Below are 26870 nucleotides of genomic sequence, written 5' to 3'. Positions count from 1 at the left end.
TGTCATTTGTATGTGTTGTAAGTGATGAGAAAGTGATGTCTCTGGTTGACCAAGAAATTGGAAACAGAGGCAAGATTCCCATCATCTCTTACTCCTGCCTGTAACAAGAGCTATTTGTGATCTATTTTGCAGTGCAAGGGTAGACGTTTCCTACTGTTATGTATTCTGGTCTTTAGCTAACAAATGAGATGGCAGACACAGGTGTTGTAATAGCAGCAAAGTAACAGTAAGAAGCAATCCAAGTTAAAGAACACATTAATTAGATTCAAGATAACGCAGCACAAATTCAAAAAGTCTAATTTTAGAAAACAAACAGTTTGGAAATAGTAGATAATAGTTAAAGTTAGAAGTAGGCATGGGCATGGTTTACACCAGTTTTGAAGGACAAGTATTTTCTCAGATACTATTTTCAGTGAAGACAAAAAAAAACAGATTTCAAGGAAGGCAAGCACTGGGGATCTCTGAAGCCTTGGTGGGAAAAGATGATGTATGTAAGAGATATTTGAAAGTATCAAAAGGTGTAAAAGGTCAACGCTAAGAGAAATACTGAAAGATCAATGAACTGCTTTTCAAGATGTTTAATATAATTAATGACAAGTAATGTGAACTTAGCTGGGAGCTGTGTAGCCAGAAAAGGCAACATTAATGTTAGATTCACGAAATTTTGATCAAGTTTAAACAGGCCAACGTGTCATCCTAGATGTAGGTTGCGAACGCGCGGGCGACATAGAACGGGACAAGCGACAGAGAGCGCGCAGAGAGCGAGCGAGAGCGCGCGATAGCGAGAGCGCGCCAGAGAACGTGCGACAGCAAGAACGCACGACAGAGAGAGGGCGCGACAGAGAGCGCGCGCCACAGCGAGAGCGCGCGACAGCGAGAGCGTGACAGAGAGCCAGCGAGAGCGCGCCACAGAGAGCGAGCGAGCGAGACCAAGCGCGCGACAGAGAGCAGGCGAGAGAGAGCGAGAGAGCGCCACAGAGAGCGAGCGAGAGCGCGCGACAGCGAGAGCGCGCCACAAGGAGCATGCGACAGCGAGAGCGCGCAACAGAGAGAGCGGGCCACAGAGAGCGAGCGAGCGAGAGCGCGCCACAGAGAGCGGGCCACAGAGAGCGGGTCACAGAGAACGAGCGAGCGACAGCGCGCCACAGAGAGGGAGCAACAGCGCGCGACAGAGAGCGAGCGACAGACAGTGCGCCACCTAGAGCGAGCGAGCGAGAGCGCGCCACAGAGAGCGCACCAGAGAGAGAGAGCGCGCGAAAGAGAGAGCGCGTGAAAGAGAGCGAGCGAGCAAGAACGAGCGCGAGAGAGCTAGCGCGCCAGAGATCGCGCCACAGACAGCGAGCGAGCGAGAGACAGAGCGAGCGCGCCACAGAGAGCGAGCGAGAGAGAGCGCGCCACAGAGAGCGAGAGACAGAGCAAGCGCGCCACAGAGAGCGAGCGAGCGAGAGCACACCACAGAGAACGGGCCACAGAGAACGTGCGAGCGACAGCGCGCCACAGAGAGGGAGCAAAAGCGCGCGACAGAGAGCGAGCGACAGACAGCGCGGCACAGAGAGCGAGCGAGCGAGAGCGCGCCACAGAGAGCGCACCACAGAGAGAGAGAGCGCGCGAAAGAGAGAGCGCGCCACAGAGAGCGAGAGAGCTAGCGCGCCACAGAGATCGTGCCACAGACAGCGAGCGAGCGAGAGAGAGCGCGTCACAGAGAGCAAGCGAGAGCGCGCCACAAGGAGCATGCGACAGCGAGAGCGTGCGATAGAGACAGCGCGCCACAGAGCGCGCGCGCCACAGAGAGCGAGCGAGCGAGAGCGTGCCACAGAGAGCGAGCGAGAGACAGAGCGAGCGCGCCACAGAGAGCGAGCGAGAGAGAGCGCGCCACAGAGAGTGAGCGAGAGAGCTAGCGCGCCACAGAGAGCACGTGCGAAAGAGAGCGAGCGAGAGAGAGCGCGCCACAGAGAGCGAGCGCGAAAGAGTGCGAGGAGAGAGAGCGTGCGAGCGAGAGCGAGCACGAGCGAGAGAGCGCACGACAGACACCGCGCCACAGAGAGCGAGCGCGCCACGGAGAGCGAGCAAGCGAGAGCGCGCCACAGCCAGAGAGAGCGCGCCACACAGAGCACGCCACAGACAGTGAGCGACGAGCGAGCACGCACCACAGAGAGCGGGCCACAGAGAGCAAGCAAGAGACAGAGCTAGCGCGCCACAGAGAGCGAGCGTGAAAGAGAGCGCGCCACAGAGAGCGAGCGCGAAAGAGAGCGAGCGAGAGAAGCGTGCGAGCGAGAGTGCGCCACAGAGAGCGAGCACGAGCGAGAGAGCGCACGACAGACACCGCGCCACAGAGAGCGAGCGCGCCACGGAGAGCGAGCAAGCGAGAGCGCGCCACAGCCAGAGAGAGCGCGCCACACAGAGCACGCCACTGACAGTGAGCGACGAGCGAGCACGCACCACAGAGAGCGGGCCACAGAGAGCAAGCAAGAGACAGAGCTAGCGCGCAACAGAGAGCGCGCCAGAGAGCGCGCCACAGAGAGCGAGCGTGAAAGAGAGCGCGCCACAGAGAGCGAGCGCGAAAGAGAGTGAGCGAGAGAAGCGTGCGAGCGAGAGTGCGCCACAGAGAGCGAGCACGAGCGAGAGAGCGCATGACAGACAACGCGCCAGAGAGATGCACCACAGAGAACGAGCGCGCCACAGACAGCGAGCGAGAGAAAGCGCGCCACAGAGAGCGAGCGAGAGAGCGAGCAAGCGAGCGCGCCACAGAGAGCGAGCAAGCGAGAGCGCGCCACAGAGAGCGAGCGAGCGAGAGCGAGCGCGAGAGAGCGCGCCACAGAGAGCGAGCGAGCGCGCCACAGAGAGCGAGCAAGCGAGAGCGCACCACAGCCAGCGAGAGCGCGCCACAGAGAGCGAGCGAGCGAGCACGCGCCACAGAGCGCGAGCGCGAGCGTGAGCGAGAGCGCGCTACACAGAGCGCGAGCGAGAGTGCGCCACAGAGAGCGCGAGCGAGAGAGAGAGAGAGAGCGCGCCACACAGAACGCACCACAGAGAGCGAGTGAGCGAGCACGCGCCACAGAGAGCGAGCGAGCGAGCGAGAAAGCGCGCGCCACAGAGAGAGCGTACGAGAGAGGGCACGCGAGAGAGAGCGCGCCACAGAGAGCGAGCAAGCGAGAAGGCGCGCGCCACAGAGAGCGAGCGAGCGTGGGCGCGCGCGAGAGAGCGAGCGAGAGCGCGCCACAGAGACGCGCGACAAACAGCGTGCCACAGAGAGCGCGCAAGCGAGAGCGAGAGCGCGCCACAGACAGCGAGCACGCCACAGAGAGCGAGCGCGAGAGAGCGAGCGCGAGAGAGCACGCCACAGAGAGCGCGCGCGCCACAGAGAGCAAGCAAGCGAGAGCGTGCCACAGCCAGTGAGAGCGCGCCAGAGAGCCAGCGAGAGCGCGCCACAGAGCGACAGAGAGCGCGCGACAGAGAGCGCGCGACAGAGAGCGCGCGACAGAGAGCGCGCGACAGAGAGCGCGCGACAGAAAGCGAGCAAGAGACAGAGCGAGCGCGCCACAGAGAGCGAGCGAGCGAGAGCGCGCCACAAAGAGCGAGCGAGAGAGAGCTAGCGCGCCACAGAGAGCGCGCACGAAAGAGAGCGAGCGAGAGAGCGCGCGCAAGCGAGAGCGCGCCAGAGAATGCGCGCGAAAGAGAGCGCGCCAGAGAGCGAGCGCAAAAGAGAGCGAACGAGAGAAGCGCGCGAGCGAGAGCGCGCCACAGACAGCGAGAACGAGCGAGAGAGCGCATGACAGACACCGCGCCACAGAGAGCGAGCGAGAGAGAGCGCGCCACAGAGAGCGAGCGAGAGAGTGAGCAAGCGAGAGCGCGCCACAGCCAGCGAGCAAGCGAGAGCGCGCGAGAGCGAGCGCGAGAGAGCGCGCCACAGAGAACGCGCCACAGAGAGCCCGCCACAGAGAGTGAGCGAGAGCGCGCCACAGCTAGCGAGAGCGCGCCACAGAGAGCGCGCCACAGAGAGCGCGCCACAGAGAGCGAGCGAGAGACAGAGCGAACGCGCCACAGAGAGCGAGCGAGAGAGAGCTAGCGCGCCAAAGAGAGCGAGCGAGAGAGAGCTAGCCCGCCACAGAGAGCGCGCGCGAAAGAGAGCGAGCAAGAGAGAGCGCGCCACAGAGAGCGAGCGAGCGAGAGCGCGCCACAGACAGCGCGCCACAGAGAGCGCTCGACAGACAGCGAGCGCACCACAGACAGCGCTCGACAGACAGCGAGCGCGCCACAGACAGCGCTCGACAGACAGCGAGCGCGCCACAGACAGCGCTCGACAGACAGCGAGCGCGCCACAGACAGCGCTCGACAGACAGCGAGCGCGCCACAGACAGCGCTCGACAGACAGCGAGCGCGCCACAGACAGCGCTCGACAGACAGTCTGCGCGCCACAGAGAGCAAACAAGAGAGAGCGAACAAGAGCGAGCAAGAGAGAACGCGCCAGAGAGAACGCGCCAGAGAGAACGCGCCAGAGAGAGCGTGCGCCAGTCAGCGCGCCACAGAGAGTGAGCGAGCAAGAGAGAGAGCGCGCGCCACAGAGAGCGAACAAGAGAGAGCGAGCAAGAGAGAGCGCGCCACAGAGAGCATGAGCGTGCCCTAGAGGGAGAGTGAGAGAGCGTGAGCGTGCCACACAGAGCGCACGAGCGAGAGAGAGAGAGAGAGAGAGACAGAGAGACAGAGAGAGAGAGAGACAGACACAGAGAGAGAGAGAGAGAGAGAGAGAGAACGCGAGAGAGCACGCGAGAGACAGCGCGCGAGCACGCCACAGAGAGCGAGAGGGCGCGACAGAGAGGGCGCGACAGAGAGGGCGCGACAGAGAGGGCGCCGCAGAGAGGGCGCCGCAGAGAGCGCGCCGCAGAGAGCGCGCCGCAGAGAGCGCGCCGCAGAGAGCGCGCCGCAGAGAGCGCGCCGCAGAGAGCGCGCCGCAGAGAGCGCGCCGCAGAGAGCGCGCCGCAGAGAGCGCGCCGCAGAGAGGGCGCCACAGAGAGGGCGCCGCAGAGAGCGCGCCGCAGAGAGCGCGCGAGCGAGCACGCGCCACAGAGAGCGAGCGAGAGAAAGAGCGAACGCGCCACAGAGAGCGAGCGAGAGACAGAGCGTACGCGCCACAGAGAGCGAGCGAGAGAGAGCTAGCGCGCCAAAGACAGCGAGCGAGAGAGAGCGTGCGAGCGAGAGAGATCGCGCCACAGAGAGGGCGCCACAGAGAGGGCGCCACAGAGAGGGCGCCACAGAGAGGGCGCCACAGAGAGCGCGCAAGAGACAGAGCGAGCGCGCGAGAGCGCGCCAAAAAGAGCGAGCGAGAGAGAGCTAGCCCGCCACAGAGAGCGCGCGTGAAAGAGAGCGAGCAAGAGAGAGCGCGCCACAGAGAGCGAGCGAGCGAGAGCGCGCCACAGAGAGCGAGCGCGAGAGAGCGCGCCACAGAGAGCGAGCAAGCGAGAGCGTGCCACAGCCAGCGAGAGCGCGCCAGAGAGCGAGCAAGCGAGAGCGTGCCACAGCCAGCGAGAGCGCGCCACAGAGAGCGCGCCACAGAGAGCGAGCGCGCCACAGAGAGCGCGCCACAGAGAGCGAGCGAGCGAGAGCGCGCCAGAGAGCGAGCGACAGAGCGAACGCGCCACAGAGAGCGAGCGAGAGAGAGCTAGCACGCCACAGACAGCGAGCGAGAGAGAGCACGAGCGAGAGCGCGCCACAGAGAGCGAGCGCGAGAGAGCACGAGCGCGCCACAGAGAGCGCGCCACAGAGAGCGCGCCACAGAGAGCGCGCCACAGAGAGCGCGCCACAGAGAGCGAGCGAGAGACAGAGTGAGCGCGCCACAGAGAGCGAGCGAGAGACAGAGTGAGCGCGCCACAGAGAGCGAGAGGGCGCGACAGAGAGGGCGCGACAGAGAGGGCGCGACAGAGAGGGCGCGACAGAGAGCGCGCGACAGAGAGCGCGCGACAGAGAGCGCGCGACAGAGAGCGCGCGACAGAAAGCGCGCGACAGAAAGCGAGCAAGAGACAGAGCGAGCGCAAAAGAGAGCGAACGAGAGAAGCGCGCGAGCGAGAGCGCGCCACAGACAGCGAGAACGAGCGAGAGAGCGCATGACAGTCACCGCGCCACAGAGACGCGCCACAGAGAGCGAGCGAGAGAGAGCGCGCCACAGAGAGCGAGCGAGAGAGCGAGCAAGCGAGAGCGCGCCACAGCCAGCGAGCAAGCCAGAGAGCGCGCCACAGAGAGCGCGCCACAGAGAGCGCGCCACAGAGAGCCCGCCACAGAGAGCCCGCCACAGAGAGCCCGCCACAGAGAGCCCGCCACAGAGAGCCCGCCACAGAGAGTGAGCAAGCGAGAGCGCGCCACAGCCAGCGAGAGCGCGCCACAGAGAGCGCGCCACAGAGAGCGCGCCACAGAGAGCGCGCCACAGAGAGCGCGCCACAGAGAGCGCGCCACAGAGAGCGAGCGAGAGACAGAGCGAACGCGCCACAGAGAGCGAGCGAGAGAGAGCTAGCGCGCCAAAGAGAGCGAGCGAGAGAGAGCTAGCCCGCCACAGAGAGCGCGCGCGAAAGAGAGCGAGCAAGAGAGAGCGCGCCACAGAGAGCGAGCGAGCGAGAGCGCGCCACAGAGAGCGCTCGACAGACAGCGAGCGCACCACAGACAGCGCTCGACAGACAGCGAGCGCGCCACAGACAGCGCTCGACAGACAGTCTGCGCGCCACAGAGAGCAAACAAGAGAGAGCGAACAAGAGCGAGCAAGAGAGAGCGAGCAAGAGAGAACGCGCCAGAGAGAACGCGCCAGAGAGAACGCGCCAGAGAGAACGCGCCAGAGAGAGCGAGCAAGAGAGAACGCGCCAGAGAGAGAACGCGCCAGAGAGAGTGTGCGCCAGTCAGCGCGCCACAGAGAGTGAGCGAGCAAGAGAGAGAGCGCGCCACAGAGAGCATGAGCGTGCCCTAGAGGGAGAGTGAGAGAGCGTGAGCGTGCCACACAGAGCGCACGAGCGAGAGAGAGAGAGACAGAGAGAGAGAGAGAGACAGACACAGAGAGAGAGAGAGAGATAGAGAGAGAGAGAGAGAACGCGAGAGAGCACGCGAGAGACAGCGCGCGAGCACGCCACAGAGAGCGAGAGGGCGCGACAGAGAGGGCGCGACAGAGAGGGCACGACAGAGAGGGCGCCACAGAGAGGGCGCCACAGAGAGGGCGCCACAGAGAGCGCGCCACAGAGAGCGCGCCACAGAGAGCGCGCCACAGAGAGCGCGCCACAGAGAGCGCGCCACAGAGAGCGCGCCACAGAGAGCGCGCCACAGAGAGCGCGCCACAGAGAGCGCGCCAGCGAGCACGCGCCACAGAGAGCGAGCGAGAGACAGAGCGAACGCGCCACAGACAGCGAGCGAGAGACAGAGCGTACGCGCCACAGAGAGCGAGCGAGAGAGAGCTAGCGCGCCAACGACAGCGAGCGAGAGAGAGCGTGCGAGCGAGAGAGATCGCGCCACAGAGAGGGCGCGACAGAGAGGGCGCGACAGAGAGGGCGCGACAGAGAGGGCGCGACAGAGAGCGCGCGACAGAGAGCGCGCGACAGAGAGCGCGCGACAGAGAGCGCGCGACAGAGAGCGCGCAAGAGACAGAGCGAGCGCGCGAGAGCGCGCAAGAGACAGAGCGAGCGCGCCAAAAAGAGCGAACGAGAGAGAGCTAGCCCGCCACAGAGAGCGCGCGTGAAAGAGAGCGAGCAAGAGAGAGCGCGCCACAGAGAGCGAGCGAGCGAGAGCGCGCCACAGAGAGCGAGCAAGCGAGAGCGTGCCACAGCCAGCGAGAGCGCGCCAGAGATCGAGCAAGCGAGAGCGTGCCACAGCCAGCGAGAGCGCGCCACAGAGAGCGAGCGAGAGAGAGCTAGCGCGCCACAGAGAGCGCGCACGAAAGAGAGCGAGCGAGAGAGCGCGCGCAAGCGAGAGCGCGCCAGAGAATGCGCGCGAAAGAGAGCGTGCCAGAGAGCGAGCGCAAAAGAGAGCGAACGAGAGAAGCGCGCGAGCGAGAGCGCGCCACAGACAGCGAGAACGAGCGAGAGAGCGCATGACAGTCACCGCGCCACAGAGACGCGCCACAGAGAGCGAGCGAGAGAGAGCGCGCCACAGAGAGCGAGCGAGAGAGCGAGCAAGCGAGAGCGCGCCACAGCCAGCGAGCAAGCGAGAGAGCGAGCCACAGAGAGCGCGCCACAGAGAGCGCGCCACAGAGAGCCCGCCACAGAGAGCGCGCCACAGAGAGCGCGCCACAGAGAGCCCGCCACAGAGAGCCCGCCACAGAGAGTGAGCAAGCGAGAGCGCGCCACAGCCAGCGAGAGCGCGCCACAGAGAGCGCGCCACAGAGAGCGCGCCACAGAGAGCGCGCCACAGAGAGCGCGCCACAGAGAGCGCGCCACAGAGAGCGCGCCACAGAGAGCGAGCGAGAGACAGAGCGAACGCGCCACAGAGAGCGAGCGAGAGAGAGCTAGCGCGCCAAAGAGAGCGAGCGAGAGAGAGCTAGCCTGCCACAGAGAGCGCGCGCGAAAGAGAGCGAGCAAGAGAGAGCGCGCCACAGAGAGCGAGCGAGCCAGAGCGCGCCACAGAGAGCGCTCGACAGACAGCGAGCGCACCACAGACAGCGCTCGACAGACAGCGAGCGCGCCACAGACAGCGCTCGACAGACAGTCTGCGCGCCACAGAGAGCAAACAAGAGAGAGCGAACAAGAGCGAGCAAGAGAGAGCGAGCAAGAGAGAACGCGCCAGAGAGAAGGCGCCAGAGAGAGCGAGCAAGAGAGAACGCGCCAGAGAGAGAACGCGCCAGAGAGAGCGTGCGCCAGTCAGCGCGCCACAGAGAGTGAGCGAGCAAGAGAGAGAGCGCGCGCCACAGAGAGCGAGCAAGAGAGAGCGCGCCACAGAGAGCATGAGCGTGCCCTAGAGGGAGAGTGAGAGAGCGTGAGCGTGCCACACAGAGCGCACGAGCGAGAGAGAGAGAGACAGAGAGAGAGAGAGAGAGACAGACACAGAGAGAGAGAGAGAGATAGAGAGAGAGAGAGAGAACGCGAGAGAGCACGCGAGAGACAGCGCGCGAGCACGCCACAGAGAGCGAGAGGGCGCGACAGAGAGGGCGCGACAGAGAGGGCGCGACAGAGAGGGCGCGACAGAGAGGGCGCCACAGAGAGGGCGCCACAGAGAGGGCGCCACAGAGAGGGCGCCACAGAGAGCGCGCCACAGAGAGCGCGCCACAGAGAGCGCGCCACAGAGAGCGCGCCACAGAGAGCGCGCCACAGAGAGCGCGCCAGCGAGCACGCGCCACAGAGAGCGAGCGAGAGACAGAGCGAACGCGCCACAGAGAGCGAGCGAGAGACAGAGCGTACGCGCCACAGAGAGCGAGCGAGAGAGAGCTAGCGCGCCAAAGACAGCGAGCGAGAGAGAGCGTGCGAGCGAGAGAGATCGCGCCACAGAGAGGGCGCGACAGAGAGGGCGCGACAGAGAGGGCGCGACAGAGAGGGCGCGACAGAGAGGGCGCGACAGAGAGGGCGCGACAGAGAGCGCGCGACAGAGAGCGCGCAAGAGACAGAGCGAGCGCGCGAGAGCGCGCCAAAAAGAGCGAACGAGAGAGAGCTAGCCCGCCACAGAGAGCGCGCGTGAAAGAGAGCGAGCAAGAGAGAGCGCGCCACAGAGAGCGAGCGAGCGAGAGCGCGCCACAGAGAGCGAGCAAGCGAGAGCGTGCCACAGCCAGCGAGAGCGCGCCAGAGATCGAGCAAGCGAGAGCGTGCCACAGCCAGCGAGAGCGCGCCACAGAGAGCGCGCCACAGAGAGCGCGCCACAGAGAGCGCGCCACAGAGAGCGAGCGCGCCACAGAGCGAACGCGCCACAGAGAGCGAGCGAGCGAGAGCGCGCCACATAGAGCGCGCCAGAGAGCGAGCGACAGAGCGAACGCGCCACAGAGAGCGAGCGAGCGAGAGAGAGCTAGCACGCCACAGACAGCGAGCGAGAGAGAGCACGAGCGAGAGCGCGCCACAGAGAGCGAGCAAGCGAGAGCGTGCCACAGCCAGCGAGAGCGCGCCAGAGAGCGAGCAAGCGAGAGCGTGCCACAGCCAGCGAGAGCGCGCCACAGAGAGCGCGCCACAGAGAGCGAGCGCGCCACAGAGAGCGCGCCACAGAGAGCGAGCGCGCCACAGAGAGCGCGCCACAGAGCGAACGCGCCACAGAGAGCGAGCGAGCGAGAGCGCGCCACATAGAGCGCGCCAGAGAGCGAGCGACAGAGCGAACGCGCCACAGAGAGCGAGCGAGCGAGAGAGAGCTAGCACGCCACAGACAGCGAGCGAGAGAGAGCACGAGCGAGAGCGCGCCACAGAGAGCGAGCGCGAGAGAGCGCGCCACAGAGAGCACGAGCGCGAGAGAGCGCGCCACAGAGAGCGAGCGAGAGACAGAGTGAGCGCGCCACAGAGAGCGAGCGAGAGACAGAGTGAGCGCGCCACAGAGAGCGAGCGTGCGCCACTGAGAGCGAGCGTGAGAGAGCGAGCCCGCCACAGAGAGCGCGCGCGCCACAGAGAGCGAGCAAGCGAGAGCGTGCCACATCCAGCGAGAGCGCGCCACAGAGAGCGAGCAAGCGAGAGCGCGCCACAGAGAGCGAGCGTGTGCCACAGAGAGCGCGCCACAGAGAGCGCGCCACAGAGAGCACGCCACAGAGAGCACGCCACAGAGAGCACGCCACAGAGAGCGCGCGAGCCACAGAGAGCGAGCGTGAGAGAGTGAGCGCGAGAGAGCGCGCCACAGAGCGAGCGAGCGAGACCGCGCCACAGACAGCGAGCGTGAGAGAGCGAGAGAGCGAGCGCGAGAGAGCGAGAGAGCGAGCGCGCCACAGAGAGCGAGCGCGAAAGAGAGCGAGCGAGAGAGTGCACGAGCGAGAGAGAGCATGAGCAAAGCGCGCCACAGAGAGCGAGAGCGCGCCACAGAGAGCGCGCGCGAAAGACAGCACGCGAGCGAGAGACAGCGCACGGGCGAGATCGCGCCACAGAGAGCGAGCACGAACGAGAGAGCGCACGACAGACAGCGCGCCACAGACAGCGCGCCACAGACAGCGCGCCACAGACAGCGCGCCACAGACAGAGCGAGCGCGCCACAGACAGCGAGCGAGCAAGAGCACATCACAGAGAGCAAGCGACAGAGCGAACGCGCCACAGACAGCGAGCGAGAGCTAGCGCGCCACAGAGAGCGAGCGAGCGAGAGAGAGAAAGCGAGCGAGAGAGAGCGCGCGAGCGAGATCGCGCCACAGAGAGCGAGCACGAGCGAGAGCGCACGACAGACAGCGCGCCACAGAGAGTGCGCCACAGAGAGCGAGCGAGAGAGCGTGCGAGCGAGAGAGAGCGCGCCACAGAGAGCGAGCAAGCGAGAGCGCGCCACAGAGAGCGCGAGCGAGAGCGCGCCACAGACAGCGAGCGCGCCACAGAGAGCGAGCGAGAGCGCGCCACAGAGAGCGCTCGACAGACAGCGAGCGCGCCACAGAGAGCAAACAAGAGAGAGCGAGCAAGAGAGAGCGAGCAAGAGAGAGCGAGCGCCAGACAGCGCGCCACAGAGAGTGAGCGAGCAAGAGAGAGAGCGCGCGCCACAGAGAGCGTGAGCGTGCCCCAGAGGGCGAGTGAGAGAGCGTGAGCGCGCCACACAGAGCGCACGAGCGAGAGAGAGAGAGAGAGAGAACGCGTGAGAGCACGCGAGAGACAGCGCGCGAGCGCGCGACAGAGAGCGAGCGAGCGAGAGCGCGCCACAAAGAGCGAGCGAGAGAGAGCTAGCGCGCCAGAGAGCGCGCGCGAAAGAGAGCGAGCGAGAGACAGAGCGAGAGCGCGCCACAGAGAGCGCGCCACAGAGAGCGCGCCACAGAGAGCGCGCCACAGAGAGCGCGCGAAAGAGAGCGCGCCAGAGAGCGAGCTCAAAAGAGAGCGAGCGAGAGAAGCGCGCGAGCGAGTGCGCGCCACAGACAGCGAGCACGAGCGAGAGAGCGCATGACAGACACCACGCCACAGAGACGCGCCACAGAGAGCGAGCAAGCGAGAGCGCGCCACAGAGAGCGAGCGAGAGCGCGCCACAGAGAGCGCTCGACAGACAGCGAGCGCGCCAGAGAGCAAACAAGAGAGAGCGAGCAAGAGAGAGCGAGCAAGAGAGAGCGAGCAAGAGAGAGCGAGCGCCAGACAGCGCGCCACAGAGAGTGAGCGAGCAAGAGAGAGAGCGCGCGCCACAGAGAGCGTGAGCGTGCCTCAGAGGGCGAGTGAGAGAGCGTGAGCGCGCCACACAGAGCGCACGAGCGAGAGAGAGAGAGAGAGAGAGAACGCGTGAGAGCACGCGAGAGACAGCGCGCGAGCGCGCGACAGAGAGCGAGCGAGCGAGAGCGCGCCACAAAGAGCGAGCGAGAGAGAGCTAGCGCGCCAGAGAGCGCGCGCGAAAGAGAGCGAGCGAGAGACAGAGCGAGAGCGCGCCACAGAGAGCGCGCCACAGAGAGCGCGCGAAAGAGAGCGCGCCAGAGAGCGAGCTCAAAAGAGAGCGAGCGAGAGAAGCGCGCGAGCGAGTGCGCGCCACAGACAGCGAGCACGAGCGAGAGAGCGCATGACAGACACCACGCCACAGACGCGCCACAGAGAGCGAGCAAGCGAGAGCGCGCCACAGCCAGCGAGAGCGCGCCAGAGAGCGAGCGAGCGAGCACGCGCCACAGAGAGCGAGCGCGAGAGAGCGAACGAGAGAGAGCGCGCAAGCGAGAGCGCGCCAGAGAATGCGCGCGAAAGAGAGCGCGCCAGAGAGCGAGCGCAAAAGAGAGCGAGCGAGAGAAGCGCGCGAGCGAGAGCGCGCCACAGACAGCGAGAACGAGCGATAGAGCGCATGACAGACACCGCGCCACAGAGAGCGAGCGAGAGACAGAGCGAACGCGCCACAGAGAGCGAGCGAGAGAGAGCTAGCGCGCCAAAGAGAGCGAGCGAGAGAGATCGCGCGACAGAGAGCGAGCAAGAGACAGAGCGAGCGCGCGAGAGCGCGCCAAAAAGAGCGAGCGAGAGAGAGCTAGCCCGCCACAGAGAGCGCGCGCGAAAGAGAGCGAGCAAGAGAGGGCGAGCGAGAGTGCACCACAGACAGCCCGCCACAGAGAGCGCGCGCGAAAGGGAGCGAGCGTGAGAGAGCGCGCCACAGAGAGCGAGCGCGAGAGAGCGAGCGCGAGAGAGCGAGCGCGCCACAGAGAGCGCGCCACAGAGAGGGCGCCACAGAGAGGGCGCCACAGAGAGGGCGCCACAGAGAGGGCGCCACAGAGAGGGCGCCACAGAGAGCGCGCCACAGAGAGCGCGCCACAGAGAGCGCGCCACAGAGAGCGCGCCACAGAGAGCGCGCCACAGAGAGGGCGCCACAGAGAGCGCGCCACAGAGAGCGCGCCACAGAGAGCGCGCCACAGAGAGCGCGCCACAGAGAGGGCGCCACAGAGAGGGCGCCACAGAGAGCGCGCGAGCGAGCACGCGCCACAGAGAGCGAGCGAGAGACAGAGCGAACGCGCCACAGAGAGCGAGCGAGAGACAGAGCGTACGCGCCACAGAGAGCGAGCGAGAGAGAGCTAGCGCGCCAAAGACAGCGAGCGAGGGAGAGCGTGCGAGCGAGAGAGATCGCGCCACAGAGAAGGCGCGACAGAGAGGGCGCGACAGAGAGGGCGCGACAGAGAGGGCGCGACAGAGAGGGCGCGACAGAGAGGGCGCGACAGAGAGGGCGCGACAGAGAGGGCGCGACAGAGAGGGCGCGACAGAGAGGGCGCGACAGAGAGCGCGCGACAGAGAGGGCGCGACAGAGAGGGCGCGACAGAGAGCGCGCGACAGAGAGCGCGCGACAGAGAGCGCGCAAGAGACAGAGCGAGCGCGCGAGAGCGCGCCAAAAAGAGCGAGCGAGAGAGAGCTAGCCCGCCACAGAGAGCGCGCGTGAAAGAGAGCGAGCAAGAGAGAGCACGCCACAGAGAGCGAGCGAGCGAGAGCGCGCCACAGAGAGCGAGCGCGAGAGAGCGCGCCACAGAGAGCGAGCAAGCGAGAGCGTGCCACAGCCAGCGAGAGCGCGCCAGAGAGCGAGCAAGTGAGAGCGTGCCACAGCCAGCGAGAGCGCGCCACAGAGCGAACGCGCCACAGAGCGAACGCGCCACAGAGAGCGAGCGAGCGAGAGCGCGCCACATAGCGAGCGACAGAGCGAACGCGCCACAGAGAGCGAGCGAGCGAGAGAGAGCTAGCACGCCACAGACAGCGAGCGAGAGAGAGCACGAGCGAGAGCGCGCCACAGAGAGCGAGCGCGAGAGAGCGAGCGCGAGAGAGCGCGCCACAGAGAGCACGAGCGCGAGAGAGCGCGCCACAGAGAGCGCGCCACAGAGAGCGCGCCACAGAGAGCGCACCACAGAGAGCGCACCACAGAGAGCGCGCCACAGAGAGCGCGCCACAGAGAGCGAGCGAGAGACAGAGTGAGCGCGCCACAGAGAGCGAGAGCGCGCGACAGAGAGCGCGCGACAGAGAGCGCGCGACAGAGAGCGCGCGACAGAGAGCGCGCGACAGAGAGCGCGCGACAGAGAGCGCGCGACAGAAAGCGCGCGACAGAAAGCGCGCGACAGAAAGCGCGCGACAGAAAGCGCGCGACAGAAAGCGCGCGACAGAAAGCGCGCGACAGAAAGCGCGCGACAGAAAGCGCGCGACAGACAGCGCGCGACAGACAGCGCGCGACAGAAAGCGCGCGACAGAGAGCGCGCGACAGAGAGCGCGCGACAGAGAGCGCGCGACAGAGAGCGCGCGACAGAAAGCGCGCGACAGAAAGCGAGCAAGAGACAGAGCGAGCGCGCCACAGAGAGCGAGCGAGCGAGAGCGCGCCACAAAGAGCGAGCGAGAGAGAGCTAGCGCGCCACAGAGAGCGCGCGCGAAAGAGAGCGAGCGAGAGAGCGCGCGCAAGCGAGAGCGCGCCAGAGAATGCGCGCGAAAGAGAGCGCGCCAGAGAGCGAGCGCAAAAGAGAGCGAACGAGAGAAGCGCGCGAGCGAGAGCGCGCCACAGACAGCGAGAACGAGCGAGAGAGCGCATGACAGACACCGCGCCACAGAGACGCGCCACAGAGAGCGAGCGAGAGAGCGAGCAAGCGAGAGCGCGCCACAGCCAGCGAGCAAGCGAGAGCGCGCAAGAGCGAGCGCGCGAGAGCGAGCGCGAGAGAGCGCGCCACAGAGAGCCCGCCACAGAGAGCCCGCCACAGAGAGCCCGCCACAGAGAGCCCGCCACAGACAGCCCGCCACAGACAGCCCGCCACAGAGAGTGAGCAAGCGAGAGCGCGCCACAGCGCGCCACAGAGAGTGCGCCACAGAGAGCGCGCCACAGAGAGCGCGCCACAGAGAGCGAGCGAGAGACAGAGCGAACGCGCCGCAGAGAGCGAGCGAGAGAGAGCTAGCGCGCCAAAGAGAGCGAGCGAGAGAGAGCTAGCCCGCCACAGAGAGCGCGCGCGAAAGAGAGCGAGCAAGAGAGAGCACGCCACAGAGAGCGAGCGAGCGAGAGCGCGCCACAGAGAGCGCGCCACAGAGAGCGCTCGACAGAGAGCGCTCGACAGAGAGCGCTCGACAGAGAGCGCTCGACAGAGAGCGCTCGACAGAGAGCGCTCGACAGACAGCGAGCGCACCACAGACAGCGCTCGACAGACAGTCTGCGCGCCACAGAGAGCAAACAAGAGAGAGCGAACAAAAGCGAGCAAGAGAGAGCGAGCCAGAGAGAACGCGCCAGAGAGAACGCGCCAGAGAGAACGCGCCAGAGAGAGCGAGCAAGAGAGAGCGCGCCAGAGAGAGAACGCGCCAGAGAGAGCGTGCGCCAGTCAGCGCGCCACAGAGAGTGAGCGAGCAAGAGAGAGAGCGCGCACCACAGAGAGCGAACAAGAGAGAGCGAGCAAGAGAGAGCGCGCCACAGAGAGCATGAGCGTGCCCTAGAGGGAGAGTGAGAGAGCGTGAGCGTGCCACACAGAGCGCACGAGCGAGAGAGAGACAGAGAGAGAGAGAGAGAGACAGACACAGAGAGAGAGAGAGAGAGAGAGAGAGAGAGAACGCGAGAGAGCACGCGAGAGACAGCGCGCGAGCACGCCACAGAGAGCGAGAGGGCGCGACAGAGAGGGCGCGACAGAGAGGGCGCGACAGAGAGGGCGCCACAGAGAGGGCGCCACAGAGAGGGCGCCACAGAGAGGGCGCCACAGAGAGGGCGCCACAGAGAGCGCGCCACAGAGAGGGCGCCACAGAGAGGGCGCCACAGAGAGGGCGCCACAGAGAGGGCGCCACAGAGAGGGCGCCACAGAGAGGGCGCCACAGAGAGGGCGCCACAGAGAGGGCGCCACAGAGAGCGCGCGAGCGAGCACGCGCCACAGAGAGCGAGCGAGAGACAGAGCGAACGCGCCACAGAGAGCGAGCGAGAGAGAGCTAGCGCGCCAAAGACAGCGAGCGAGAGAGAGCGTGCGAGCGAGAGAGATCGCGCCACAGAGATCGCGCCACAGAGAGCGCGCGACAGAGAGCGCGCGACAGAGAGCGCGCGACAGAGAGCGCGCGACAGAGAGCGCGCGACAGAGAGCGCGCGACAGAGAGCGCGCGACAGAGAGCGTGCAAGAGACAGAGCGAGCGCGCGAGAGCGCGCCAAAAAGAGCGAACGAGAGAGAGCTAGCCCGCCACAGAGAGCGCGCGTGAAAGAGAGCGAGCGCGAGAGAGCGCGCCACAGAGAGCGAGCGAGCGCGAGAGAGCGCGCCACAGAGAGCGAGCGAGCGCGAGAGAGCGCGCCACAGAGAGCGAGCAAGCGAGAGCGTGCCACAGCCAGCGAGAGCGCGCCACAGAGAGCGCGCCACAGAGAGCGCGCCACAGAGAGCGCGCCACAGAGAGCGCGCCACAGAGAGCGCGCCACAGAGCGAACGCGCCACAGAGAGCGAGCGAGCGAGAGAGAGTTAGCACGCCACAGACAGCGAGCGAGAGAGAGCACGAGCGAGAGCGCGCCACAGAGAGCGAGCGCGAGAGAGCGCGCCACAGAGAGCACGAGCGCGAGAGAGCGCGCCACAGAGAGCGCGCCACAGAGAGCGCGCCACAGAGAGCGCGCCACAGAGAGCGCGCCACAGAGAGCGCGCCACAGAGAGCGCGCCACAGAGAGCGAGCGAGAGACAGAGTGAGCGCGCCACAGAGAGCGAGCGAGAGACAGAGTGAGCGCGCCACAGAGAGCGAGCGAGAGACAGAGTGAGCGCGCCACAGAGAGCGAGCGTGCGCCACAGAGAGCGAGCGCGAGAGAGCGAGCCCGCCACAGAGAGCGCGCGCGCCACAGAGAGCGAGCAAGCGAGAGCGTGCCACATCCAGCGAGAGCGCGCCACAGAGAGCGAGCAAGCGAGAGCGCGCCACAGAGAGCGAGCGTGTGCCACAGAGAGCGCGCCGCAGAGAGCGCGCCACAGAGAGCGCGCCACAGAGAGCGCACCACAGAGAGCGCACCACAGAGAGCGCACCACAGAGAGCACGCCACAGAGAGCACGCCACAGAGAGCACGCCACAGAGAGCGCGCGAGCCACAGAGAGCGAGCGTGAGAGAGTGAGCGCGAGAGAGCGAGCGAGCGAGCGCGCCACAGAGCGAGCGAGCGAGACCGCGCCACAGACAGCGAGCGTGAGAGAGCGAGAGAGCGAGCGCGAGAGAGCGAGCGCGAGAGAGCGAGCGCGAGAGAGCGAGAGAGCGAGCGCGCCACAGAGAGCGAGCGTGAAAGAGAGCGAGCGAGAGAGTGCACGAGCGAGAGAGAGCATGAGCAAAGCGCGCCACAGAGAGCGAGAGCGCGCCACAGAGAGCGCGCGCGAAAGACAGCACGCGAGCGAGAGAGCGCGCACGGGCGAGATCGCGCCACAGAGAGCGAGCACGAACGAGAGAGCGCACGACAGACAGCGCGCCACAGACAGCGCGCCACAGACAGAGCGAGCACGCCACAGACAGCGAGCGAGCAAGAGCACATCACAGAGAGCGAGCGACAGAGCGAACGCGCCACAGACAGCGAGCGAGAGCTAGCGCGCCACAGAGAGCGAGCGAGCGAGAGAGAGAAAGCGAGCGAGAGAGAGCGCGCGAGCGAGATCGCGCCACAGAGAGCGAGCACGAGCGAGAGCGCACGACAGACAGCGCGCCACAGAGAGTGCGCCACAGAGAGCGAGCGAGAGAGTGTGCGAGCGAGAGAGAGCGCGCCACAGAGAGCGAGCAAGCGAGAGCGCGCCACAGAGAGCGCGAGCGAGAGCGCGCCACAGACAGCGAGCGCGCCACAGAGAGCGAGCGAGAGCGCGCCACAGAGAGCGCTCGACAGACAGCGAGCGCGCCACAGAGAGCAAACAAGAGAGAGCGAGCAAGAGAGAGCGAGCAAGAGAGAGCGAGCAAGAGAGAGCGAGCAAGAGAGAGCGAGCGCCAGACAGCGCGCCACAGAGAGTGAGCGAGCAAGAGAGAGAGCGCGCGCCACAGAGAGCGTGAGCGTGCCCCAGAGGGCGAGTGAGAGAGCGTGAGCGCGCCACACAGAGCGCACGAGCGAGAGAGAGAGAGAGAGAGAACGCGTGAGAGCACGCGAGAGACAGCGCGCGAGCGCGCGACAGAGAGCGAGCAAGAGACAGAGCGAGCGCGCCACAGAGAGCGAGCGAGCGAGAGCGCGCCACAAAGAGCGAGCGAGAGAGAGCTAGCGCGCCAGAGAGCGCGCGCGAAAGAGAGCGAGCGAGAGACAGAGCGAGAGCGCGCCACAGAGAGCGCGCCACAGAGAGCGCGCCACAGAGAGCGCGCCACAGAGAGCGCGCGAAAGAGAGCGCGCGAAAGAGAGCGCGCGAAAGAGAGCGCGCCAGAGAGCGAGCTCAAAAGAGAGCGAGCGAGAGAAGCGCGCGAGCGAGTGCGCGCCACAGACAGCGAGCACGAGCGAGAGAGCGCATGACAGACACCACGCCACAGAGACGCGCCACAGAGAGCGAGCAAGCGAGAGCGCGCCACAGCCAGCGAGAGAGCGAGCACGCGCCACAGAGAGCGAGCGCGAGAGAGCGAACGAGAGAGAGCGCGCAAGCGAGAGCGCGCCAGAGAATGCGCGCGAAAGAGAGCGCGCCAGAGAGCGAGCGCAAAAGAGAGCGAGCGAGAGAAGCGCGCGAGCGAGAGCGCGCCACAGACAGCGAGAACGAGCGATAGAGCGCATGACAGACACCGCGCCACAGAGAGCGAGCGAGAGACAGAGCGAACGCGCCACAGAGAGCGAGCGAGAGAGAGCTAGCGCGCCAAAGAGAGCGAGCGAGAGAGATCGCGCGACAGAGAGCGAGCAAGAGACAGAGCGAGCGCGCGAGAGCGCGCCAAAAAGAGCGAGCGAGAGAGAGCTAGCCCGCCACAGAGAGCGCGCGCGAAAGAGAGCGAGCAAGAGAGGGCGAGCGAGAGTGCACCACAGACAGCCCGCCACAGAGAGCGAGCGCGAGAGAGAGGGCGCCACAGAGAGGGCGCCACAGAGAGGGCGCCACAGAGAGGGCGCCACAGAGAGGGCGCCACAGAGAGGGCGCCACAGAGAGGGCGCCACAGAGAGGGCGCCACAGAGAGCGCGCCACAGAGAGGGCGCAAGAGACAGAGCGAGCGCGCGAGAGCGCGCCAAAAAGAGCGAGCGAGAGAGCTAGCCCGCCACAGAGAGCGCGCGTGAAAGAGAGCGAGCAAGAGAGAGCGCGCCACAGAGAGCGAGCGAGCGAGAGCGCGCCACAGAGAGCGAGCGCGAGAGAGCGCGCCACAGAGAGCGAGCAAGCGAGAGCGTGCCACAGCCAGCGAGAGCGCGCCAGAGAGCGAGCAAGCGAGAGCGTGCCACAGCCAGCGAGAGCGCGCCACAGAGAGCGCGCCACAGAGCGAACGCGCCACAGAGCGAACGCGCCACAGAGCGAACGCGCCACAGAGCGAACGCGCCACAGAGAGCGAGCGAGCGATAGCGCGCCACATAGAGCGCGCCAGAGAGCGAGCGACAGAGCGAACGCGCCACAGAGAGCGAGCGAGCGAGAGAGAGCTAGCACGCCACAGACAGCGAGCGAGAGAGAGCACGAGCGAGAGCGCGCCACAGAGAGCGAGCGCGCCACAGAGAGCACGAGCGCGAGAGAGCGCGCCACAGAGAGCGCGCCACAGAGAGCGAGCGAGAGACAGAGTGAGCGCGCCACAGAGAGCGAGAGGGCGCGACAGAGAGGGCGCGACAGAGAGGGCGCGACAGAGAGGGCGCGACAGAGAGGGCGCGACAGAGAGGGCGCGACAGAGAGGGCGCGACAGAGAGGGCGCGACAGAGAGGGCGCGACAGAGAGGGCGCGACAGAGAGCGCGCGACAGAGAGCGCGCGACAGACAGAGCGAGCACGCCACAGACAGCGAGCGAGCAAGAGCACATCACAGAGAGCGAGCGACAGAGCGAACGCGCCACAGACAGCGAGCGAGAGCTAGCGCGCCACAGAGAGCGAGCGAGCGAGAGAGAGAAAGCGAGCGAGAGAGAGCGCGCGAGCGAGATCGCGCCACAGAGAGCGAGCACGAGCGAGAGCGCACGACAGACAGCGCGCCACAGAGAGTGCGCCACAGAGAGCGAGCGAGAGAGCGTGCGAGCGAGAGAGAGCGCGCCACAGAGAGTGAGCAAGCGAGAGCGCGCCACAGAGAGCGCGAGCGAGAGCGCGCCACAGACAGCGAGCGCGCCACAGAGAGCGAGCGAGAGCGCGCCACAGAGAGCGCTCGACAGACAGCGAGCGCGCCACAGAGAGCAAACAAGAGAGAGCGAGCAAGAGAGAGCGAGCAAGAGAGAGCGAGCGCCAGACAGCGCGCCACAGAGAGTGAGCGAGCAAGAGAGAGAGCGCGCGCCACAGAGAGCGTGAGCGTGCCCCAGAGGGCGAGTGAAAGAGCGTGAGCGCGCCACACAGAGCGCACGAGCGAGAGAGAGAGAGAGAGAGAGAACGCGTGAGAGCACGCGAGAGACAGCGCGCGAGCGCGCGACAGAGAGCGAGCAAGAGACAGAGCGAGCGCGCCACAGAGAGCGAGCGAGCGAGAGCGCGCCACAAAGAGCGAGCGAGAGAGAGCTAGCGCGCCAGAGAGCGCGCGCGAAAGAGAGCGAGCGAGAGACAGAGCGAGAGCGCGCCACAGAGAGCGCGCCACAGAGAGCGCGCCACAGAGAGCGCGCCACAGAGAGCGCGCCACAGAGAGCGCGCGAAAGAGAGCGCGCGAAAGAGAGCGCGCCAGAGAGCGAGCTCAAAAGAGAGCGAGCGAGAGAAGCGCGCGAGCGAGGTGCGCGCCACAGACAGCGAGCACGAGCGAGAGAGCGCATGACAGACACCACGCCACAGAGACGCGCCACAGAGAGCGAGCAAGCGAGAGCGCGCCACAGCCAGCGAGAGAGCGAGCACGCGCCACAGAGAGCGAGCGCGAGAGAGCGAACGAGAGCGCGCAAGCGAGAGCGCGCCAGAGAATGCGCGCGAAAGAGAGCGCGCCAGAGAGCGAGCGCAAAAGAGAGCGAGCGAGAGAAGCGCGCGAGCGAGAGCGCGCCACAGACAGCGAGAACGAGCGATAGAGCGCATGACAGACACCGCGCCACAGAGAGCGAGCGAGAGACAGAGCGAGAGCGCGCCACAGAGAGCGCGCCACAGAGAGCGCGCCACAGAGAGCGCGCCACAGAGAGCGCGCCACAGAGAGCGCGCGAAAGAGAGCGCGCGAAAGAGAGCGCGCCAGAGAGCGAGCTCAAAAGAGAGCGAGCGAGAGAAGCGCGCGAGCGAGTGCGCGCCACAGACAGCGAGCACGAGCGAGAGAGCGCATGACAGACACCACGCCACAGAGACGCGCCACAGAGAGCGAGCAAGCGAGAGCGCGCCACAGCCAGCGAGAGAGCGAGCACGCGCCACAGAGAGCGAGCGCGAGAGAGCGAACGAGAGAGAGCGCGCAAGCGAGAGCGCGCCAGAGAATGCGCGCGAAAGAGAGCGCGCCAGAGAGCGAGCGCAAAAGAGAGCGAGCGAGAGAAGCGCGCGAGCGAGAGCGCGCCACAGACAGCGAGAACGAGCGATAGAGCGCATGACAGACACCGCGCCACAGAGAGCGAGCGAGAGACAGAGCGAACGCGCCACAGAGAGCGAGCGAGAGAGAGCTAGCGCGCCAAAGAGAGCGAGCGAGAGAGATCGCGCGACAGAGAGCGAGCAAGAGACAGAGCGAGCGCGCGAGAGCGCGCCAAAAAGAGCGAGCGAGAGAGAGCTAGCCCGCCACAGAGAGCGCGCGCGAAAGAGAGCGAGCAAGAGAGGGCGAGCGAGAGTGCACCACAGACAGCCCGCCACAGAGAGCGAGCGCGAGAGAGCGCGCCACAGAGAGCGAGCGCGAGAGAGCGAGCGCGAGAGAGCGAGCGCGAGAGAGCGAGCGCGAGAGAGCGAGCGCGAGAGAGCGAGCGCGAGAGAGGGCGCCACCGAGAGGGCGCCACCGAGAGGGCGCCACAGAGAGGGCGCCACAGAGAGGGCGCCACAGAGAGGGCGCCACAGAGAGGGCGCCACAGAGAGCGCGCCACAGAGAGCGCGCCACAGAGAGCGCGCCACAGAGAGGGCGCCACAGAGAGGGCGCCACAGAGAGCGCGCCACAGAGAGCGCGCCACAGAGAGCGCGCCACAGAGAGGGCGCCACAGAGAGGGCGCCACAGAGAGGGCGCCACAGAGAGGGCGCCACAGAGAGCGCGCCACAGAGAGCGCGCGAGCGAGCACGCGCCACAGAGAGCGAGCGAGAGACAGAGCGAACGCGCCACAGAGAGCGAGCGAGAGACAGAGCGTACGCGCCACAGAGAGCGAGCGAGAGAGAGCTAGCGCGCCAAAGACAGCGAGCGAGGGAGAGCGTGCGAGCGAGAGAGATCGCGCCACAGAGAGGGCGCCACAGAGAGGGCGCGACAGAGAGGGCGCGACAGAGAGGGCGCGACAGAGAGGGCGCGACAGAGAGGGCGCGACAGAGAGGGCGCGACAGAGAGGGCGCAAGAGACAGAGCGAGCGCGCGAGAGCGCGCCAAAAAGAGCGAGCGAGAGAGCTAGCCCGCCACAGAGAGCGCGCGTGAAAGAGAGCGAGCAAGAGAGAGCGCGCCACAGAGAGCGAGCGAGCGAGAGCGCGCCACAGAGAGCGAGCGCGAGAGAGCGCGCCACAGAGAGCGAGCAAGCGAGAGCGTGCCACAGCCAGCGAGAGCGCGCCAGAGAGCGAGCAAGCGAGAGCGTGCCACAGCCAGCGAGAGCGCGCCACAGAGAGCGCGCCACAGAGCGAACGCGCCACAGAGCGAACGCGCCACAGAGAGCGAGCGAGCGAGAGCGCGCCACATAGAGCGCGCCAGAGAGCGAGCGACAGAGCGAACGCGCCACAGAGAGCGAGCGAGCGAGAGAGAGCTAGCACGCCACAGACAGCGAGCGAGAGAGAGCACGAGCGAGAGCGCGCCACAGAGAGCGAGCGCGCCACAGAGAGCACGAGCGCGAGAGAGCGCGCCACAGAGAGCGCGCCACAGAGAGCGAGCGAGAGACAGAGTGAGCGCGCCACAGAGAGCGAGAGGGCGCGACAGAGAGGGCGCGACAGAGAGGGCGCGACAGAGAGGGCGCGACAGAGAGGGCGCGACAGAGAGGGCGCGACAGAGAGCGCGCGACAGAGAGCGCGCGACAGAGAGCGCGCGACAGAGAGCGCGCGACAGAGAGCGCGCGACAGAGAGCGCGCGACAGAGAGCGCGCAAGAGACAGAGCGAGCGCGCGAGAGCGCGCCAAAAAGAGCGAGCGAGAGAGAGCTAGCCCGCCACAGAGAGCGCGCGTGAAAGAGAGCGAGCAAGAGAGAGCGCGCCACAGAGAGCGAGCGAGCGAGAGCGCGCCACAGAGAGCGAGCGCGAGAGAGCGCGCCACAGAGAGCGAGCAAGCGAGAGCGTGCCACAGCCAGCGAGAGCGCGCCAGAGAGCGAGCAAGCGAGAGCGTGCCACAGCCAGCGAGAGCGCGCCACAGAGCGAACGCGCCACAGAGCGAACGCGCCACAGAGAGCGAGCGAGCGAGAGCGCGCCACATAGAGCGCGCCAGACAGCGAGCGACAGAGCGAACGCGCCACAGAGAGCGAGCGAGCGAGAGAGAGCTAGCACGCCACAGACAGCGAGCGAGAGAGAGCACGAGCGAGAGCGAGCGCGAGAGAGCACGAGCGCGAGAGAGCGCGCCACAGAGAGCACGAGCGCGAGAGAGCGCGCCACAGAGAGCACGAGCGCGAGAGAGCGCGCCACAGAGAGCGCGCCACAGAGAGCGCGCCACAGAGAGCGCGCCACAGAAAGCGAGCGAGAGACAGAGTGAGCGCGCCACAGAGAGCGAGCGAGAGACAGAGTGAGCGCGCCACAGAGAGCGAGAGGGCGCGACAGAGAGGGCGCGACAGAGAGGGCGCGACAGAGAGGGCGCGACAGAGAGGGCGCGACAGAGAGCGCGCGACAGAGAGCGCGCGACAGAGAGCGCGCGACAGAGAGCGCGCGACAGAGAGGGCGCGACAGAGAGGGCGCGACAGAGAGCGCGCGACAGAGAGCGCGCGACAGAGAGCGCGCGACAGAGAGCGCGCGACAGAGAGGGCGCGACAGAGAGCGCGCGACAGAGAGCGCGCGACAGAGAGCGCGCGACAGAGAGGGCGCGACAGAGAGGGCGCGACAGAGAGCGCGCGACAGAGAGCGCGCGACAGAGAGCGCGCGACAGAGAGCGCGCGACAGAAAGCGCGCGACAGAGAGCGCGCGACAGAGAGCGCGCGACAGAAAGCGCGCGACAGAAAGCGAGCAAGAGACAGAGCGAGCGCGCCACAGAGAGCGAGCGAGCGAGAGCGCGCCACAAAGAGCGAGCGAGAGAGAGCTAGCGCGCCACAGAGAGCGCGCGCGAAAGAGAGCGAGCGAGAGAGCGCGCCAGAGAATGCGCGCGAAAGAGAGCGCGCCAGAGAGCGAGCGCAAAAGAGAGCGAACGAGAGAAGCGCGCGAGCGAGAGCGCGCCACAGACAGCGAGAACGAGCGAGAGAGCGCATGACAGACACCGCGCCACAGAGACGCGCCACAGAGAGCGAGCGAGAGAGAGCGCGCCACAGAGAGCGAGCGAGAGAGCGAGCAAGCGAGAGCGCGCCACAGCCAGCGAGCAAGCGAGAGCGCGCAAGAGCGAGCGCGAGAGAGCCCGCCACAGAGAGCCCGCCACAGAGAGTGAGCAAGCGAGAGCGCGCCACAGCGCGCCACAGAGAGCGCGCCACAGAGAGCGAGCAAGAGACAGAGCGAACGCGCCACAGAGAGCGAGCGAGAGAGAGCTAGCGCGCCAAAGAGAGCGAGCGAGAGAGAGCACGCCACAGAGAGCGAGCGAGCGAGAGCGCGCCACAGAGAGCGCGCCACAGAGAGCGCTCGACAGAGAGCGCTCGACAGACAGCGAGCGCACCACAGACAGCGCTCGACAGACAGTCTGCGCGCCACAGAGAGCAAACAAGAGAGAGCGAACAAAAGCGAGCAAGAGAGAGCGAGCCAGAGAGAACGCGCCAGAGAGAACGCGCCAGAGAGAACGCGCCAGAGAGAACGCGCCAGAGAGAACGCGCCAGAGAGAGCGTGCGCCAGTCAGCGCGCCACAGAGAGTGAGCGAGCAAGAGAGAGAGCGCGCGCCACAGAGAGCGAACAAGAGAGAGCGAGCAAGAGAGAGCGCGCCACAGAGAGCATGAGCGTGCCCTAGAGGGAGAGTGAGAGAGCGTGAGCGTGCCACACAGAGCGCACGAGCGAGAGAGAGAGAGACAGAGAGAGAGAGAGAGAGACAGACACAGAGAGAGAGAGAGAGAGAGAGAACGCGAGAGAGCACGCGAGAGACAGCGCGCGAGCACGCCACAGAGAGCGAGAGGGCGCGACAGAGAGGGCGCGACAGAGAGGGCGCCACAGAGAGGGCGCCACAGAGAGGGCGCCACAGAGAGGGCGCGAGCGAGCACGCGCCACAGAGAGCGAGCGAGAGACAGAGCGAGCGCGCCACAGAGAGCGAGCGAGAGAGAGCTAGCGCGCCAAAGACAGCGAGCGAGAGAGAGCGTGCGAGCGAGAGAGATCGCGCCACAGAGATCGCGCCACAGAGAGGGCGCGACAGAGAGCGCGCGACAGAGAGCGCGCGACAGAGAGCGCGCGACAGAGAGCGCGCGACAGAGAGCGAGCGAGAGACAGAGTGAGCGCGCCACAGAGAGCGAGAGGGCGCGACAGAGAGGGCGCGACAGAGAGGGCGCCACAGAGCGAACGCGCCACAGAGCGAACGCGCCACAGAGCGAACGCGCCACAGAGCGAACGCGCCACAGAGAGCGAGCGAGCGATAGCGCGCCACATAGAGCGCGCCAGAGAGCGAGCGACAGAGCGAACGCGCCACAGAGAGCGAGCGAGCGAGAGAGAGCTAGCACGCCACAGACAGCGAGCGAGAGAGAGCACGAGCGAGAGCGCGCCACAGAGAGCGAGCGCGCCACAGAGAGCACGAGCGCGAGAGAGCGCGCCACAGAGAGCGCGCCACAGAGAGCGAGCGAGAGACAGAGTGAGCGCGCCACAGAGAGCGAGAGGGCGCGACAGAGAGGGCGCGACAGAGAGGGCGCGACAGAGAGGGCGCGACAGAGAGGGCGCGACAGAGAGCGCGCGACAGAGAGCGCGCGACAGACAGAGCGAGCACGCCACAGACAGCGAGCGAGCAAGAGCACATCACAGAGAGCGAGCGACAGAGCGAACGCGCCACAGACAGCGAGCGAGAGCTAGCGCGCCACAGAGAGCGAGCGAGCGAGAGAGAGAAAGCGAGCGAGAGAGAGCGCGCGCGAGCGAGATCGCGCCACAGAGAGCGAGCACGAGCGAGAGCGCACGACAGACAGCGCGCCACAGAGAGTGCGCCACAGAGAGCGAGCGAGAGAGCGTGCGAGCGAGAGAGAGCGC

The 26870-nt window shown here is 66.3% G+C and overlaps 1 protein-coding gene and 1 pseudogene across 1 annotated transcript in view; one reads left to right on the top strand and one right to left on the bottom strand.

The window, feature by feature from the left end:
• Positions 1–26870, bottom strand: part of lrrcc1 (leucine rich repeat and coiled-coil centrosomal protein 1) — a 185088-nt gene that overhangs the window by 129534 nt on the left and 28684 nt on the right. The gene's annotated exons all lie outside the window — the stretch shown is intronic.
• On the top strand, positions 1895–25781 carry LOC132209601 (RNA-binding protein 25-like; annotated as a pseudogene).

The sequence above is a fragment of the Stegostoma tigrinum genome, chromosome 5 (assembly GCF_030684315.1).
Source record: "Stegostoma tigrinum isolate sSteTig4 chromosome 5, sSteTig4.hap1, whole genome shotgun sequence".
Lineage (NCBI taxonomy): Eukaryota > Metazoa > Chordata > Chondrichthyes > Orectolobiformes > Stegostomatidae > Stegostoma > Stegostoma tigrinum.
Note: the sequence above shows the minus strand (reverse complement) of the source record. Positions and strands in the feature narration are given on the sequence as shown.